The sequence below is a fragment of the Pleurodeles waltl genome, chromosome 3_1 (assembly GCF_031143425.1).
Source record: "Pleurodeles waltl isolate 20211129_DDA chromosome 3_1, aPleWal1.hap1.20221129, whole genome shotgun sequence".
Classification (NCBI taxonomy): Eukaryota; Metazoa; Chordata; class Amphibia; order Caudata; family Salamandridae; genus Pleurodeles; species Pleurodeles waltl.
Window position 1 is genome coordinate 359,752,406 of NC_090440.1, and position 19,943 is coordinate 359,772,348.

General features: G+C 51.9%; 1 protein-coding gene across 1 annotated transcript in view; it reads right to left on the minus strand.

Moving 5' to 3' along the window:
• Positions 1-19,943, minus strand: part of ATP8B4 (ATPase phospholipid transporting 8B4 (putative)) — a 2,552,767-nt gene that overhangs the window by 1,956,667 nt on the left and 576,157 nt on the right. The window lies entirely within an intron of this gene.

The following is a 19,943-nucleotide window of genomic DNA, read 5'->3' on the forward strand; positions in this document are numbered from 1 at the left end:
TGCCCAGTTCAGCAGTGCTTGAGATGAAGGGCCCTGTTCAGCGGTGCTTGAGATGAAGGGCCCAGTGCAGCGGTGGTTGAGACGGCGGTGCCCAGTTCAGCGGTGCTTGAGATGAAGGGCCCAGTGCAGCGGTGCTTGAGATGAAGGGCCCAGTGCAGCGGTGCTTGAGATGAAGGGCCCAGTGCAGCAGTGCTTGAGATGAAGGGCCCAGTGCAGCGGTGCTTGAGATGAAGGGCCCAGTGCAGCGGTGCTTGAGATGAAGGGCCCAGTGCAGCGGTGCTTGAGATGGCGGTGCCCAGTTCAGCGGTGCTTGAGATGAAGGGCCCTGTTCAGCGGTGCTTGAGATGAAGGGCCCAGTGCAGCAGTGCTTGAGATGAAGGGCCCAGTTCAGCGGTGCTTGAGATGAAGGGCCCAGTTCAGCGGTGCTTGAGATGAAGGGCCCAGTTCAGCGGTGCTTGAGATGAAGGGCCCAGTGCAGCGGTGCTTGAGATGAAGGGCCCAGTGCAGCGGTGCTTGAGATGAAGGGCCCAGTTCAGCGGTGCTTGAGATGAAGGGCCCAGTTCAGCGGTGCATGAGACGGCAGTGCCCAGTTCAGCGGTGCTTGAGACGGCAGTGCCCAGTTCAGCGGTGCTTGAGACGGCAGTGCCCTGTTCAGCGGTGCTTGAGACGGCGGTGCCCAGTTCAGCGGTGCTTGAGATGAAGGGCCCTGTTCAGCGGTGCTTGAGACGGCGGTGCCCTGTTCAGTGGTGCTTGAGACGGCGGTGCCCAGTTCAGCGGTGCTTGAGACGGCAGTGCCCTGTTGGCCACTGTTCAATCCTGGGGAGTGCAAAGCCACAGTCTCACAAGTCTCTGCAGTGGGTGGTTTGCCCACTGGACCATCCTGGGGAGTGCAAAGCCACAGTCTCACAAGTCTCTGCAGTGGGTGGTTTGCCCACTGGACCATCCTGGGGAGTACAAAGCCACAGTCTCACAAGTCTCTGCAGTGGGTGGTTTGCCCGCTGGACCATCCTGGGGAGTGCAAGCCACAGTCTCACAAGTCTCTGCAGTGGGTGGTTTGCCCACTGGACCATCATGGGGAGTGCAAAGCCACAGTCGCACAAGTGGATAACAGGCTCCACTGGTTCTGGAGGGGGACTGGTGCCCAGAGTGCTTCGTGCAGCCCTGCCCAACACAGATGCGGCCAGCCCCTGCCGCTCATGGGGCAGCGGTGCTTGAGACGGCGGTGCCCTGTTCAGCGGTGCTTGAGACGGCGGTGCCCAGTTGAGCGGTGCTTGAGATGAAGGGCCCTGTTCAGCGGTGCTTGAGACGGCGGTGCCCTGTTTAGGAGTGCTTGAGACGGCGGTGCCCAGTTCAGCAGTGCTTGAGATGAAGGGCCCTGTTCAGCGGTGCTTGAGACGGTGGTGCCCTGTTTAGGAGTGCTTGAGACGGCGGTGCCCTGTTTAGGAGTGCTTGAGATGAAGGGCCCTGTTCAGCGGTGCTTGAGATGAAGGGCCCAGTGCAGGGTGGTTGAGACGGCGGTGCCCAGTGCAGCGGTGCTTGAGATGAAGGGCCCAGTGCAGCGGTGCTTGAGATGAAGGGCCCAGTGCAGCGGTGCTTGAGATGAAGGGCCCAGTGCAGCGGTGCTTGAGATGAAGGGCCCAGTTCAGCGGTGCTTGAGATGAAGGGCCCAGTGCAGCGGTGCTTGAGATGAAGGGCCCAGTGCAGCGGTGCTTGAGATGAAGGGCCCAGTTCAGCGGTGCTTGAGATGAAGGGCCCAGTTCAGCGGTGCATGAGATGGCGGTGCCCAGTTCAGCGGTGCTTGAGACGGCGGTGCCCTGTTCAGCGGTGCTTGAGACGGCGGTGCCCTGTTCAGCGGTGCTTGAGACGGCGGTGCCCAGTTCAGCGGTGCTTGAGATGAAGAGCCCTGTTCAGCGGTGCTAGAGACGGCGGTGCCCAGTTCAGCGGATCTGGCCATGGCGTGGAGGTCATTTGCCACCTGTCCTGTGGCTGGCGGAGCCTTCCTGCCCATCTGTCCTGTGGCTGGCGGGGCCCTCCTGGGCTGCAGTGCCGGGCCTGTTGGTGGCCTCCTGCCCACCTGGGATGGGGCTGGCTGGGCCCTCCTGGCAAGCTCAGCTGATGGCGGTGTTGTCGGGCGTGCTGCCCTTCCCACCCTTCCCTGATCGCCTGTGGCCCTTCCCCACCTTGGGCGGTGTGCCAGCTGTCTCCACACTTCCTGCCGGAGCCGCGGTAGGGGTTTTAGTCCCTGCTGTTGTCACCCTCTCGCGCCGGCCACTGCCTATCTTTGGATGTTTCTCCGGGGGTGGGCTGCCCGTGCCTTGGCTCCGTACTGAACTTGCTGCCCTGGAGGGTGGGGGACTCCACAGTCCATGGCAGACTGTCATGACAGGGCCCGGTTTTGTCGTGGCTGAGGTGCTGACTATAGTCCTATGACATGGACTGGGTGGGGGAGTTGGTGGAAAGAGGTTGAGTTTGGACAGGAAAAGCTTCTTAGGAGCAGTGGGACGGGTAGGTGTAGTGGGTATGGGAGTGGAGGAAGAGGTTGTGGTTGTAGGAGTATGAAGCCTGGTGTCTTTGGGTGCAGGTGCTTGGGCTGGAGGCTGTCGTGAGGTGGATAGCTGTTGGGCGGGTGGCTGCCTGCGTTTGTGTATCTTGGAAGAGGGGGGTCACAGACACACAGGGAGAGGACACAGGGGACGTGTAAATGGTAGTGGGGGTTGGGACTGCACGTGTGCGGGGGTTCTGGTGTGTGTGCTGGTGATGGACGTAGTGGCTGAAGATGTTGTGCATGCAGGTGTGAGTGGAGACGTGACAGGGAGGGAGGAGGGAGACAAGGAGGAGGGGGACACCGTGGAGGCAGTGGGTGTTGGTATGTCTGTATGTGGATGTTGCTTGTGTGAATGCCTGTGTGATGTGTGGTGCTTATGTCTGCCTGAGCTTCCCTTGGGTGTTGAGGTGTGTGCAGGCTGGTCTGATGGTGTGTCTGGGATAGGCAGAGGTACAGGGGATTGGGTCTGGGTGGAGGAAGTTGGAGGGGGGAGGCTAGAGACAGGGACAATTGCTGCCATCAGTGCTGAGGCCAGAGTGTTGAACGATCCCTGATGGGCAACCTGACTCGAATGAATGCCCTCCAGGTATGCATTACTCTGGTGCACCTCCCTTTCTACACCCTGGATGGCATTCAAAAGGGTAGACTGCCCAACAATGAGCGTCCGCAGGAGGTCAATGACCTCCTCACTGAGGGCAGCAGGGGTGACTGGGGCAGGGCCTGAGGTGTCTGGGGCGAAGGAGATGCCCACCTTCCTGGGTGAGCGGGCACGGGGCAAACGCTGAGGGGCTGCTGGGAGGGTGGTGCTGGTGCGCTGGGTGGCGGCTGTACCTGTTGTACCGGGGGCACGGATGTTGCCGCCACCACAAGGGAGCTTCCTTCAGAGGACGAGTCGCTGTCACTGACATCCGCACGAGTCCCCGCTGTGGAGCTCCCCTCGCCCTCCGTCTCACTGGTGAAATCCGAGTCAGTTGCATGGCCCGCCATGGCCATGTGGGATGCAGCTCCCTCGTGCTCCGATGCCACTTCTCCTCCGCCTGATGATGCTAATGCACACATGAACAGGAAGACCACAAAAAAGGGGGGGGGGAGAAAATAAAGACATGTTGAGTGCATGCATTGGCGACACCGTTGGCGGACAGGACAGACACAGAAGCCCCCTGCACTAGGGGTCGACTACTCAATCCGTGGAACATGGCCTGCAAGCCTATGGACGACATCTGCACACATAGATGACACAGGGCCTTGATTAGCTGTACTTGGCACCCTACAGAGGTGGGGGGCAGGGGCACAGGGCCATGCCTTACGGAGGGGCCTAGCCTACAGAAATCGCCCTGGCCTAGGGATACCCACAGCCCTCCTCCCCCACCCAGACACCTCCACTGCGCGCAAAGTCAGCAAAATGAGAGTGTACTCACCCCGTTGTGTCTGCTGTGATGTCCTCACGCGCCCATCCAAATCGGGGTAGGTCACCGCCACGATCCGGGACATCAGGGGGGTCAAAGTCCGACTGGCACCCCTCCCACGTTGGGAGGCCATCCCCACCTGAGCCTCCGCCGTCTTCCTGCTCCAGCGTCGGATGTCCTCCCATCTCTTCCGGCAATGGGGGCCCCGTCTGTGGTGGACCCCCAGGGTCCGGACGTCCTTGGCGATGGCACGCCAAATATCTATCTTCTGGTGGGCGCTGACCTATGTGAAATGTACAGGGGGGGAAAAATAGTCATCACCATCTGCATGCTCAATGTGAGTGGCCCCCCATCCCTACCCTTGCCATGTGGCACATGCTCTCATCCGTCGTTTGATGAATGCCTCAATCGCTCCCCTCCCCACCATCATTCATCCACCCCACTCAACACAGGCACTGCCCACAAAGCATGGTCCCAGTGTACTTACCTGTTGCTCTGGAGGAACGTATAGTAGCGCATACTGGGGGAGGACCCCATCCACAAGTTTCTCCAATTCCTGAGCAGTGAAGGAAGGGGCCCTTTCCCCAGTCGCATGAGCCATTGTCTCTTCCAGACCGAGGTCACAGCAGCACTTGCAGTGTAGGTCCTCTCCTGTCGAAGATCAGGTATCGAGTGATTAAGCGGATAGAAAATGGCGGTCACGCCCGCGGCGGTGCGTACCGCGACCGACGGCGCACATCTTCATTGGCTTCTGAGACCCATAGGGTTCAATGTTAACCAATTGTGCTTAGCGCCGCAGTCTTCGACCGCCTACCGCCACGGTGTGCCACGCCAGCGCATTTACCTCACATCCCCTTGTCGCACTTCACAGGTCAGGCAGCCGCCATTTCAGGAGCCCACATGGCTTTCTTTCTACTGCGTCACACATACCTAGGCCTTGCATCAACACTCATACAAGCCATTCAATGCATTGGGAATCGTGTTATGTGCAAGCTGTGGTTACATACCTGTGGGTTGATTGACTCTGTGCTCGCTGTTGTCCTTCATAGGCACCGTCCGCTGGGACATGCGAGGAGATGGAGGAATCTTCCCGTGTACAGACCGCTGGTGGACCTGTCGACAATGGAGGAAAGACATGTCATACTGACATACAGGCTTGACCGAGCAACTATCCATGAACTGTGTGCCCAGCTGGAGCCAGACCTGATGTCACCAATCCGCCAACCCACAGGGATCCCCCCTCTACTGCAGGTGCTGTCAGTGCTCCATTTCTTTGCAAGTGGGTCATTTCAAACAACAGTGGCCATATCATCAGGGATGTCTCAGCCTATGTTTTCCAAGGTGTTGTCCAGAGTGTTGTCTGCCCTTCTGAAACACATGCGCAGCTATATCGTTTTCCCTGAGGTGGGGGATTTGCCTACAGTGAAAGGTGACTTCTATGCCCTTGGACATATCCCCAACATCATAGGTGCCATTGATGGGACACATGTGGCTTTGGTACCCCCCCCAGCAGGAGTGAACAGGTGTACAGAAACAGGAAGAGTTATCATTCGATGAATGTACAGATGGTGTGTTTGGCAGACCAGTACATCTCCCATGTGAATGCCAGGTTCCCTGGCTCAGTGCATGACGCGTACATCATGCGGAATAGCAGCATCCCTTACGTGATGGCTCAACTCCAGAGGCACCGTGTGTGGCTAATTGGTGACTTTGGTTACCCCAACCTGTCATGGCTACTGACCCCAGTGAGGAATCCCAGGACAAGGGCAGAGGAACGCTACAATGAGGCCCATGGGCGAACTAGGAGGGTGATCGAGCGGACCTTCGGCCTCCTGAAGGCCAGGTTCCGGTGCCTCCATATGACAGGTGGTTCTCTCTACTACTCACCAAAGAAGGTGTGCCAGATCATCGGGGCCTGCTGTATGCTTCACAACCTGGCTTTGCGACGCCAGGTGCCTTTTCTGCAGGAGAATGGTCCAGATGGTGGTATTGTAGCAGCTGTGGAGCCTGTGTAGAGTGAAGACGAGGAAGCCAAAGAGGACGACATAGACAACAGGAACACAGTAATACAGCAGTATTTTCAGTGACACACAGGTAGGAATCCACACCGGCATATTACGTATACTTAACCACTACTACATCTCTACTGTCTGTCCTTTTCCCCCAGTGTATGGTAACTGAGTTGTGACTTTCCCTTCCGATTTCAGAGATGTGGGCCCCACTGCGTGACATCTGCTTTGTTTCCCCATGGACTACAGCTGTGTGACAGTGGTATGTTGGCATCACAATGTAAATATGCATTTTGGCACAGTAATCTCTAATACATTTGTACTAAATCACAACCAGACTCCAGAATGTTTTGTGCAATAACCGTGTTTATTTCTGTGCTCTATATTGGTGGGTGGTTGCAAATCGGTGAGGGGTGATGGGGGAGGATTGTCCATGGCAGAGTCCAGACTAGTATTATCACAGGTGCATTGTCCAAATGGCTGTGGGAAGTGGAGCAGGGGCAGTTTAAGGATGGACAGGGTGACAATGTGGGTCAGTGGGATGACAATCAGGGAGGTATCCTTTGCTGGCGGGGGTCTTGGCATCTTACTCTATCTTCTTCCTGGATCTCAGGGCCCGCTTGCGGGGTGGTTCTCCTTCTGCAGGGGGTGGGGTGCTGGTGGCCTGTTGGTCCTGTGGCGGGGCCTCCTGTCCACTAGCGCCGGCAGAGGTGGTAGGCAGTTCTTGGTCCATGCTAGTGTCAGGGGCCCTTTGTGGTGCCACAGTGTCCTGCAATGTGGTGACTACCTGATTCAGAGCCCCTACAATGGTGCCCAGGGCGGAACTGATGGTTCGTAGTTCCTCCCTGAACCCCAAATACTGTTCCTCCTGCAGGAGCTGGATCTCCTGAAACCTGGCCAGTACCGTCACCATCGTCTCCTGGGAATGATGGTAGGCTCCCATGATGGAGGAGAGGGCCTCGTGGAGAGTGGGTTCCCTGGGCCTGTCCCCCCCCCCCTGTCGCACAGCAGCCCTCCCAGTTCCCCTGTTTCCCTGGGCCTCTGTTCCATGGACCGTGTGCCCACTACCACTGCCCCCAGGTCCCTGTTGTTGTTGCGGTGGTGGGTTAACCTAGGTGCCCTGTAGTGGTGGACACACCGCTGATTGACATGTCCTGGGGACAGAGGTATGGGCCCGCTGGGTGGGTGCTGTGCTGGTGTTCCCAGAGGGGGGAAGGTCTGCTGTGGCCTGTGGCTGTCTGAGGGGAACCGACTGTCCCGAGGTCCCCGATGGGCCAGGCTGGTCATCTAGATCGAGGTCGACAGAGGTGCTGTCATCACTGTGGGCCTCTTCTGGGGGTGGAGTGGACATTTGTGGACCCTCCTGCGCGGTGACGTGGCGTTCGGGTCCTGCAGGGGTATAAATGGGTGGTTATTGCATCTGTGTGTGCCATAGCGTGCAATGGGTGGGTGCCCGTGTACCCCAGTGCTGGCATTCCTGTGTGGGGGCTTTTGTGACGGTGGTTTGGGGGGGGGATGGGGATGTGCAGTGGGCATGCTTTTGTGATGGGTGTCCATGCTTTGTGGTCGCATGCAGGGCTTGGGTTTGGGATGGGTGGGTTGTGATGGTGAGACATTTGTGATGGGGGTGAGGGTGAGTTGGCATGCTGGTGGGGTGGGGGGGATGAAGTAGTGAAGATGAGACTTACCAGAGTCCATTCCTCCAGATACTCCTGCGAGGCCCTCAGGATGCAGGATCGCCAAGACCTGCTCCTCCCATGTTGTAAATTCTGGGGGAGGAGGTGGGGGTCCGCCGCCAGTCTGCTGCACCGCGATGTTGTGCCTGGATACCATTGAACGCACCTTCACCCGTAGGTCGTTCCACCGCTTCCTGATGTCGTCCCTATTTCTTGGGTGCTGTCCCACTGCATTTACCCTGTCGACTATTCTGCTCCATAGCTCCATCTTCCTGGCAATGGTGGTGTGCTGCACCTGTGTCCCGAAGAGCTGTGGCTCTACCCGTACAATTTCCTCCACCATGACCCTGAGTTCATCCTCAGAAAACCTGGGGTGTCTTTGCGGTGCCATGGGGTGGTGTGGGTGATGTGTGGGGTGGATTGTGTGGTGCTAAGTGTGGTGATGTATATTGGTGTGTTGTGTGAAGTGTGTGGTAATATTTCTGGGTGAAAGTAAAATGTGCGTCTGGGTGCTCGGATCTCTATTTCTCTGTGCGTGGTCCCGATTCTGGAGGAGTGGGGGTTTGAGGGTGATGTGGGTGTGTGTTTTATATTTAATTGGGTGTGTGGGAGTGGTGTTCGTATGTGTCTCAGGTGTGTGTATTTTGATTTGTCCAATGTGGTTGTATTTTGTAAGTGTGTGTGAATTTTGAGCGCGGTGGTGTGTACCGCCAATAGAATACCGCGATTGAAAGACCGCCGCATGGATTCGTGTGTCGTGATAGTGTGGGCGTATTTCTGTTGGCGTGACGGTGGAGGTTTGGTCATCGCCAGTTTCTTGCTGGCCTTTGGTGTGGTGGGCTTTTGTGGATGTCTGTATTTTGGCGGTTCGCCTGTTGTGGGTCAGAATGACCGTGGCGGTTTACCGCGGCCACGGCGGTATGTTGGTGGTCTTCTGACAGCGGTAAGCTGATTTTACCGCCAAGGTTGGAATGACCACCTTAGTGTCTGTATCCTTTCCCTGGTCACATGACTGGGTGCAGCTGACAGCTCGGGTTTGTGTATTCCTCATAGACATTCACACACAGCAGGGAGCTTGGATGGGCAATCACTGGCAGGATGGCAGAGAGGAGCCGGGCACAGCCCTATTTACAATTCAATAGTTTGTGTCCTGCTTCAACACAAAGGGCTTCTGTCCCCCCTGAAGTTAGGGAAGGCAGGATGTCTGGGGATTTCAAAGGGAAATCTCTAGAAGCTTCTCCCCACTTCAAAGGCACAACTGGGTATAAATACTGTATATCAGACACCCGCTCTTCAGTACACTTCTGGGCCTTCTTGGATACTCTTCCAAGAAGGACTGCTGTGCTGCTACAAGCGCGGACACTGCTGGACTGCTGTTATAAAGGAACTTCCATCCTGCTGTGCTGACCTGCTGCCCTCTTGCCTGGGGAAGAAGAGCTGGACCCACAACTTCATCTTGAACACAGGACCCAAAGTGACTCCAAGGGGCAGTCTGCTGGCCTCATGATCTGAGCCTCAGGGACATAAAAGGCTCCCTTACCATCTCTTGGACCACGCAGCATCAAGTTCCTGGCCATCAAGTGGTGGCTCTCAGGTCCTGGACCCTTGATGTGGCCAACAGGCTCTTGAATCTGTTGCATAGGCTCTCATTATCCTAATGAGCCTACTGGCATTTGAGCGGCAAGATCGTTCACAGTGTGGGGGACGGAGTCTGACCCACAGTGGATGACACTTGTCACTCTAAATCCGGGTTTTGCTCCGGCTAACTAGCAGTGCCTCATCTCTCCCAAACGGAAGAGACAATTGGGCAGCCGAGCGCATTCCATCTTAGCACTTCCCAGGGAAGTCGTGGTCACTCAGGTCACAACTGGTTCTCTCATACACAGTACAGTCTCATATATAAATGACAAAGGCAGTTTAAGTTTTAAAGATTGGTTTAATAAAACGACTGCATTTTAGATAGCAAAGCATGAGCTGCAATAACCAGAACTATAGAACACAGTAAGATTAAAATAGTGACAATGAAAGTGAAGCACAAGAATAAGGCTATCATAGTGCCACTGGATTATTTTCTCTCTAAGTTATATTTTGAGCACAGCATGTTAAGCTCTAAGCCTGCCTTTCAGGTTCCCCCAGGAGGACATCAACCCTCATACCTGAGAAAAGGCCTGTAATCTGTATCAGCATCTGCAACGAGGCATTCAGCATCTAGTTGTAGGTTCCTGGCTGGAATCTCCCTCTTAACATATACTAGGAAGTGTTTTTATAACTAACACGCAGATGTTCTAAGAAAATGTCCCTATGTAAGAATGTGTATCTTCTACGAATACTGAAGACTAAACTTCTACCACGTTTACCGGCAATGTACCAGACTGTATCCTCGACTGAAGCACAGGGCGATCAAGAATGCATTATTTGAGAACACAGTGCTGAACTAGGGTAAACAGTGCGATAGAAGAAATTAAAACAAGACTGTAAAACTGGTTATTGTAAAATAACAGTGCAAAGCTGAATAAAATATATCTAGGGCAAAGTGCACAGCGGCCTAGTATGTGAAAATTAACGCGCATAAAGCTATATTAAAAATGGCTACACTACACCCTCCCCTTGTCGGTAGAAAGTGGTTTAAGCCTAAGCTAAAATGCCCTAAACTATAATATCAATTTAAAACCCTACTCAATTTTAACAAGTTAAGAGGACACACAAGCACACTATTTGGTAATTTCAAAAATGAGCATGCGGCCAAAAGCCGAATTCAAAGGAAAATGTCAATTTAGGACAGTTCCAAATCAAGCATCAGTCATGGAAAGCAGGAGATTCTCCACCTCGGCAGATAAAAAAGCGGTAAATCCACACCAAAAACAAGCAAGGAGAAGGTGTGTACCATAGCCCCAGAGTCAACCAAGGCGGCATCCCGTGCAGTGCCTGTCAAAAAGTGAATGGTAACTTCCTCCAGGAAGGGTAGCTCGTAATCAGCTTCTCTAAGCAAACCCTCAACGAGAACATTAACAGATCAGCATCAATCACTGAGGAGCGTTGCTGTGAGAGACAACCTTCCAGTGCATGTTCAAAAGAGCACCAACGGCACCGAAACACGGGCTGCACACATTCCAAAACTGGTCTGAATGACAGAGACCAGTCACACCCCAAATGTTCCAGGAGTGTTGCTCCAAAGTGCTGCATCAAGCGTTTACGACACAGCTGCGCTGATGGAAGCGCCTTCATTTGTCCTTGTTGCGGCGGGACAGCCATTGCGGAAAAACAACAGCAACAGCAAAATGCTGGCTAATAAAGCTATCGGAAATCCCCCAAAAATGCTTCCGAAAATTGAATGAATAGCCGAAGGTATTAAACCGAATATAGATGAAAAGGTGTGAACAAAACCAATACCAACAGCTTTAAAAAAATGTGCTAATCCAGCCGTGCTCAACACATTAAATATACGTCCCACAAGTTCACCAAAGTGTCTCGGAAAGTTCGTATTTAACGGAGACTGTATTTCTGCCGACGACCTTGCCACCTGAAGTGCGTAGGTCTTGCGTGCAGATGTAAGGGCCACATGCTTCTGAAACAATAAATCCTTCAGTCTACTTAACTTGTCAAAATTCACCTTGAAAGTAGCAATGTGAGGCCAAATATCTGCTACCTCCCTAAACTTAGTGGGTGGAACAACACGTTCCCGCAGCATGTAACGACCTTAGAGACGGAAACAATGTAAACTATTCCGGCCCGCATGCCACAACAGTCTTCACTATTGAGGAGGATGTAGCTGCCGTTTGAAAGCACCTGGAACATGCGTTTAATCAAGGGGACGGGAACTCCATTCAGATAGCAAACCAAGTTCGCAACCGAGGCATTACACCCCCCATGCAAGGACAGCTTCTTACAAATCATCGAATGGCTGACTGAAGTCTCGCATTCACTACCGCTAAGAAAGACCTCGTTCATGCCATTGAGGCATTTGTACGAGAAGGGAAGCGCCCACACCTCATGGATGTAACTATCTCCCAACTTTTCATATCTGCCTACCGGAACATGTTTCAAACAAGAAGTGAATTGTAATGTAGAAATAGGCAGATTAATAACCCCGTGTATCAACCACTCTGCTGAAGGAATCTTAGCCACGGTTAAGGGCAATCTTTCTATCTTTTCAATGTTATGCATGACATAAGTCGCCTCCTTTTTAGCCATTAGTTGTTGTTGTCGCATCAAATTAAAGGAAAAAAATATTTCCCTGGAACTGATGTGCTGCCACAGAACGCGACCCGCCTTCAATATCTAAAGTGTCCAACCCAACAGCATAATGGACCTGGTCTGACTCTGTCCATGATATAAAGAAGACATATCAGATCGTATAATGTCTATAGCAGACGAAACAATGTTGTCAATTGTATATATATGGTCGGACAAGGTGTGAATCCCATTATCCACAACAGCTAATGCCTTTTTCAGATTTTCTGATCTATCTGCCTCAACCTGGCTGCAGCCTCTTGTTGGGAAAGTTTCCATATTTCATTATATACCTCATAAAAGAAACGCTTTGGGCCTGACAAAAAATCTTGTAAGTCAGTGTTGTTAGACAGGAGAGTGAGATGTGTCTTAAACACATCTAGTGAGGATGATTTTAGCCACTGTTGGCACAATTTTCCTACACTATGGGGGTTATTACATGTGAGAAAACTGGGCTGATTGCAGAGGCCCCATAACTTTTTGCCCCCATTTTCCTCTTTTTGCTGGTGTTTTCCTGACTTTGATGGTGCCCTGGGTACTGCTAACCAGTCCCAGGGCCTGTGCTCTGTGTAAAATCAATATGCATATTAGGCTAATTATAATTGGCTAAGTTAACCTACCTATAAGTCCCTAGTATATGGTAGGGCATGTAGGTTTAGGGACCACAGCATAGGTGGTGCACACCTAGGTGCACTGCTGAGGTGCCCAGTGTCATTTTAAAGGCAGGCCTGCTTTGCTGGCTGCTTTTAAATTAAAGTTATATGCAAATTCGACTTTGGAATTAAAGGTACTTCCAAAGTCTTAAACGACCTTATTTTTACATATAAGTCACCCCTAAGGTGTGCCCTATGTGCCCGTAGGGCTGGGTGCCATGTAACTATAAGCAGGGACTTTATAAAAATAGATTTATAAGCCCTGGTGAGGTAAAAACAGCCAAATTCGTTTTTCCCTCATTGAAGTAAATGGCCTTCATAGGCTAGAATAGTCAGACTTTATTTTAAATTTTAAAGTCTCCTTAAATGTTACATGCCAAGAATTTGGTATCAAATTGATTGTTGTAATAAATCCCACAACTTCCAGTTGTTGGATTTAATATAACTTGTCCAGGTAAAAAGTTTAGACTTTACCTAAAAAGTTGCCAATTTCAGCTCTGCATTGTTTTTGCTGTTGTGCTCTGATTGGCCAGCCTGCAGCAGCTTCTGCCAGGCTGCCTTGATGAGGTGTGAAGTGGTCTGGCTTCACACAAAGGAATGTGCTTGGGGGAGAGAATCTCCCCTCAGCAGATGGTGAGGCAGGAAGGGGGAGGGCTGCCAAACTGGTCTTCAAAGGCAGAGAAGGACATTTGGAGCACCCAGCAACACCCCCACATCCTGCAACCCCAGTCAGCTAGGTGCCCCCTTGATTAGATTAGGAGAGGGCAGGAGAGGGGGGTGTTTATGATTTTTAGCCACACCAGTGGGTGGGCTCAGCCAGATGTAACCTCCAAAAATCAGATTCAGCCATGTTGGATTTTTAGAGACTGTTGCCTTTTGGGATGGATTTTTGCCACACTTCCCAGGAAGTGGTCATCACAGGGGGACGACCCTGTACCTGATTGGAGGACCAGGACCCCCCTGCTTTTCACCAAGGAGCAAGGATAAAACTGGCAGACCTGCCCCCACACCTCAGATCCCCTCCAGAATTCAACAAGAAAGGAACTAAAGAAGAAGAAGGACTGCCCTGCTGGACCCCTGGCCTGCACCTGGACCCTGCACTCAGAAGGACTGCACCAGCTGCACACATGGGCTTCACCACAAGAAGGACTTTGCCTGGCTTCAACTGGTTCAAGGAGGGACTCCCTGTTTGCTACAGGTGAAAAATTGCTAACCAGAGTCCCCTGCACCAACTCCTGAAGAAAGCGACCAGCTGACCACTGTCCAGTGGCCAAAAAGGAGTTTGCCCCAGGTGCATTCTGGGAGTTGAAGTCCGCACCCCCCAAGGACCATCACAGAACTTCTGGACCCTTGGGGTGAGCTGTGGACCCCAAAAGAACCTTAAAAGAACATCTGGGTGAAGCCCCAGAAGTTTGGAGAAGATTTGGCAAATTTTGTAAAAAAGCTCCAGAGAGGGACCGACCCGCCGCGGAAATTCTAGCCGGCTTGCCTCAACCGCGACCCGGCCTGACTTCGTGGTTCGTCCCGGTAAAGAAAAACATCAGAAAAAGAGACTAAGTCCGAAGGTAAAAAGTTGACCGGGACCTCCCAGCCATTGTATCCGAGAAGGGCTCCACGGACGTCGGATCAAGATCCAGGTTTACCCCGGTCGAAGGATTTTCATCTCGAAAAAACGACTAAGTCCGAAGGTAAAAGTCTCCACCGAGGAAACCCACATCGCGTATCCGGACAAGGGCTCCAGGAGGTCGGATTCAACTGGCAGGTTCGTCCCGGTGAAGAAAAACTTCAAAATAAAGACTAAGTCAGAAGGTAACTTTTTAACCGAGGCCTCCCGCGACCTGTAGCCGAGCAGGGCTACATCGCGGTCGGCCTGAAAGTTTGACTTTGCCCCGGTCGAGATGCAACCAGATGACCCGATTGGCGCTTTTTGTTTCTAAGCGCAAGAAAAGTAATAATTCTTTAAAAATTCATATCTCCGGTTTCCCTGAACCGATTTTAATCGTTTTTGTGTCATTTTAAAGATAAAAATATAAACTATTTTTATAAATTGGTTTTGGATTTTTAAACTGTTCCCTGTGTTTTATTTGACTACTGTTTTGTGATATTTGAATGCTTTACACTTTGTCTCCTAAGTTAAGCCTTGACGCTCGTTGCCAAGCTACCAAGGGTTGAGCTGGGATTAATTTACTGAGACCTAACTGTACCTAGGTGGAGGTTAGTGGCTTGTTGCTAGGTGTAGGTACCTACCTACCCTTACCAATAACCCATTTTCCAACATAATTGGAAGCAGCGACGGGATCCTGTACTTGTGTTCAATATCACGTTACAGTTTTAAGTAAAACAAATTAAAAATCCTTTAAATTGTCCTAGTGCAAAAATTGTTTTTAATGTTTAATTTGGATTAATTTCAAATATTGAATTTTTGTAATTTTTCTAAATTCTTGTTTCCAATTTTTGCAAAAAGTTTTTGTTGACACAAAACTAGGGAACCATGGAGCTTGATCTGGCTAGCCTACCCACACTGACAGTAGTCCAGCTTAGGGGGTTGTGTATTGAAAGAGGGTTGCCTGCAACCACTGATCTCAGGAAGCAAATCCTGATCACATCCCTGACAGCATGGGCTGAGGCCCAAGAGGTAGAGTCAGAAGAAGCTTCAGAGGAGGGAGAAAGAAGGGAGGATGCAAGCTCTAACCACTCAGGGGAGGGAAGGCATCTGAGCCGAAGTGAGGATGAGGAAGAACGGTCCTCAGTAAATACAGTCACTAGGGGCAGATCCAAAGCTAGTGGTGGGAAGGGGGTCCTTTCAGGAGGAGAGAACCCATCCATCAGAGAAAGAGAGCTGGAGGCCCAGCTAGCATACATAGCTTTGGAAGCAGAGAAGCTGGCCCTAGAAAAGAAAAAGTGGGCATACAAAGAGAAAAGAGAGGGAGACAGCGATAAAGAAGCTGAGGTGCCCATGGGTGGGGGAGTTTGCCCCAGATTACCCAAGGGGGTGGTTCCTGCTTATGTAGAGGGGGATGACATAGATAAGTGGCTGGGGGCCTTTGAGAGGGCACTCCAAATGAGAAGGGTTAGGCCTCAATACTGGGGTTCCCTTTCGTGGGAGTTGGTCCCCAACTCAGGGAGGGATAGGCTTCTGACCTTAAGGGGGGAGGAGGCAGATTCATACCCTAGTATGAAGAGGTGCTTAGCCAAGAAGTTTGGTCTGACCCCAGAGCAATATAGAATGAAGTTCAGGGACACCCAGAAGGTCAGTACCCAGTCTTGGGTTGACTTTGTGGACATTTCACTAAAGGCACTAGAGGGCTGGATTATTGGTAACAAGGTAGATACTTATGAGGGGTTATACAATCTGATCATGAGAGAGCACATCTTGACCAATTGTACCCAAGAAAGGTTACGCCAGCATCTAGTGGACTCTAAGCAGACCAACCCTAGAGAGCTAGGGGAGGCAGCTGATGAGTGGTTGAGAACCAGGGTGGTTGTCAAGTCCCAGGGGGCAGACTCCAAGAATGGGGGGACAGGTCCCCAAAAACCTAAGGAGGGAGGTGGTAAGCCCACCACAGAGACTCCCTCTGTACCCCAGAACCCTAAGAAGGAGGAGAGTAAATCCCACTCCCACTCTGACCAGCAGAGACAGTTAGACCCAGGGTTAAAAAAGCTCTTGGACAGTAGGGCTTGCTTTGACTGTCAGCAGACAGGTCACTTCAGAGGAGATGCAGCCTGTCCAAAGAAGGTGGTTAGCACTGGGCTGTCCAGTGTAGCCATAGAGGAGGATTCCTCAGATGATGAAGTCCTCCTAGCATTGAGCTGGGAGACAGGACCAGATGGTAAGCTGGTGATCCCTGAGGGTGGGAGTAGGCACTTCCACCACATTCAAGTGAATGGGATCCCTATCACTGGCCTGAGAGACACCTGTGCCAGTCACACTATAGTGAGTGACCGGTTAGTGACCCCAGACATGTATGTCCCAGGAAAGACAAAGAAAGTCAGGATAGCCACAGGGGAGGTCACCTCCAAACCTGTAGCCATAGTGCCCCTAGAGAGGGAGGGTATCCTTGACTGGATTAGGGTGGTAGTCAGTGCTGACCCTTCCCTAGATTGTGTCCTGGGCAATGACCTCCCAGAGGTGAGTCTGGTCACAGATGGGGTGGTCGCCCAGGGCGCGCCCCCAACCCAAAGTCCTGGGGAGTCAGTCCCTACAGTTAGGAGACAGGGGTCCCCAAGAAAAGGAAAGAAGAAAAGGAAGGGTAGGCCACTCTTAAAGAGAGTTCCAGGGAGCCAAAGGCCTTCTGCCCCAGTAGGGGGGGAGCCCAGAGTTGGCACTGGTGAGGCCTCACCTGACCCCAAGGAAGTCCTGAGTAGTCAGGCAGCTGTCCAGATGCAAGGTGTTGCCCCTGCACTGACAGAAGGGAGAGTGGAAGGAGGGTGTCTGCCACAGGAGGTGGTAGCCCCCCACTCTAGACAGCAAGAGGGGTGCCAGGACCCCAAAGAAGCCCCTAAAGCAGCTCAGCCACCTGTCAGTGGAGAGCTTAGGGTGTGGTTCTGGGTACTGACAGCTGTCAGTAGCCTCTGCTGGGTGCTAGCCTTCCTGGCAGCACTGTACTTGGCCTGGGAGGCAGACCCCAGGGCCAATAGCAAAGTAGGCCCCCTGACCCTATTGGTCATGGTGGGGTTGCTCAAGTGTTGGGTGACCTCTTTGGGTAAGCTAGGTGTTGCCCTAGCAAAGTTTGGAGTAGGGGAGGTGGGCACCTCACTACCCAAGTTGGCAGAGAGAAAGGAGGAAGACCCCCCTAGAGGAAAGTTTCAGTTTGAGTTGGGTCCTTTTACTGTTGGGATGGCTTCACTACCCATACGGAGTGACCCTGACAGGAGGATATAAGGCAGAGTAGGCCCTGCAAAGGGACAGCCAGTTTTCTTCACTGTCTTCCTCGCCTAACAAGCCAGGAAGACTCTCCCAGGGTTGGGCTGAGTCTCCTGGGCGTGTGGGCTGGGGGGGGGGGGGTTGTGTGAGAAAACTGGGCTGATTGCAGAGGCCCCATAACTTTTTGCCCCCATTTTCCTCTTTTTGCTGGTGTTTTCCTGACTGTGATGGTGCCCTGGGTACTGCTAACCAGTCCCAGGGCCTGTGCTCTGTGTAAAATCAATATGCAAATTAGGCTAATTATAATTGGCTAAGTTAACCTACCTATAAGTCCCTAGTATATGGTAGGGCATGTAGGTTTAGGGACCACAGCATAGGTGGTGCACACCTAGGTGCACTGCTGAGGTGCCCAGTGTCATTTTAAAGGCAGGCCTGCTTTGCTGGCCGCTTTTAAATTAAAGTTATATGCAAATTCGACTTTGGAATTAAAGGTACTTCCAAAGTCTTAAACTACCTTATTTTTACATATAAGTCACCCCTAAGGTGTGCCCTATGTGCCCCTAGGGCTGGGTGCCATGTAACTATAAGCAGGGACTTTATAAAAATAGATTTATAAGCCCTGGTGAGGTAAAAACAGCCAAATTCGTTTTTCCCTCATTGAAGTAAATGGCCTTCATAGGCTAGAATGGGCAGACTTTATTTTAAATTTTAAAGTCTCCTTAAATGTTACATGCCAAGAATTTGGTATCAAATTGATTGTTGTAATAAATCCCACAACTTCCAGTTGTTGGATTTAATATAACTTGTCCAGGTAAAAAGTTTAGACTTTACCTAAAAAGTTGCCAATTTCAGCTCTGCATTGTTTTTGCTGTTGTGCTCTGATTGGCCAGCCTGCAGCAGCTTCTGCCAGGCTGCCTTGATGAGGTGTGAAGTGGCCTGGCTTCACACAAAGGAATGTGCTTGGGGGAGAGAATCTCCCCTCAGCAGATGGTGAGGCAGGAAGGGGGAGGGCTGCCAAACTGGTCTTCAAAGGCAGAGGAGGACATTTGGAGCACCCAGCAACACCCCCACATCCTGCAACCCCAGACAGCTAGGTGCCCCCTTGATTAGATTAGGAGAGGGGTGTGTTTATGATTTTTAGCCACACCAGTGGGTGGGCTCAGCCAGATGTAACCTCCAAAAATCAGATTCAGCCATGTTGGATTTTTAGAGACTGTTGCCTTTTGGGATGGATTTTTGCCACACTTCCCAGGAAGTGGTCATCACAGGGGGACGACCCTGTACCTGATTGGAGGACCAGGACCCCCCTGCTTTTCACCCAGGAGCAAGGATAAAACTGGCAGACCTGCCCCCACACCTCAGATCCCCTCCAGAATTCAACAAGAAAGGAACTAAAGAAGAAGGACTGCCCTGCTGGACCCCTGGCCTGCACCTGGACCCTGCACTCAGAAGGACTGCACCAGCTGCACACTTGGGCTTCACCACAAGAAGGACTTTGCCTGGCTTCAACTGGTTCAAGGAGGGACTCCCTGTTTGCTACAGGTGAAAAATGGCTAACCAGAGTCCCCTGCACCAACTCCTGAAGAAAGCGACCAGCTGACCACTGTCCAGTGGCCAAAAAGGAGTTTGCGCCAGGTGCATTCTGGGAGTTGAAGTCCGCACCCCCCAAGGACCATCACAGAACTTCTGGACCCTTGGGGTGAGCTGTGGACCCCAAAAGAACCTTAAAAGAACATCTGGGTGAAGCCCCAGAAGTTTGGAGAAGATTTGACAAATTTTGTAAAAAAGATCCAGAGAGGGACCGACCCGCCGCGGAAATTCTAGCCGGCTTGCCTCAACCGCGACCCGGCCTGACTTCGTGGTTCGTCCCGGTAAAGAAAAACATCCGAAAAAGAGACTAAGTCCGAAGGTAAAAAGTTGACCGGGACCTCCCAGCCATCGTATCCGAGAAGGGCTCCACGGACGTCGTATCAAGATCCAGGTTTACCCCGGTCGAAGGATTTTCATCTCGAAAAAACGACTAAGTCCGAAGGTAAAAGTCTCCACCGAGGAAACCCACATCGCGTATCCGGACAAGGGCTCCAGGAGGTCGGATTCAACTGGCAGGTTCGTCCCGGTGAAGAAAAACTTCAAAATAAAGACTAAGTCAGAAGGTAACTTTTTAACCGAGGCCTCCCGCGACCTGTAGCCGAGCAGGGCTCCATCGCGGTCGGCCTGAAAGTTTGACTTTGTTGCTAGGTGTAGGTACCTACTGCCCTTACCAATAACCCATTTTCCAACATTACAACTTTGGAGGAGGTGTTAATCTGTCCCAAAAGTGACGGTAAAGTGATGGCTATACCACCAGCCGTATTACGAGTCCCTTATATCCTATGGAACTCGTAATACGGCTGGTGGTATATCCATCACTTTTGGGACGGATTAACACCTCCTCCAAAGTTGTAATAACCCCCTATATGTTGAAATTATTTCAGCATGTTCTGGTGATATATAGCGTGGGTCTGACCTACTCGTTCGGAAACCCTCCGAGGAGGTGGCAAAATGTTGATGACACCCGTTG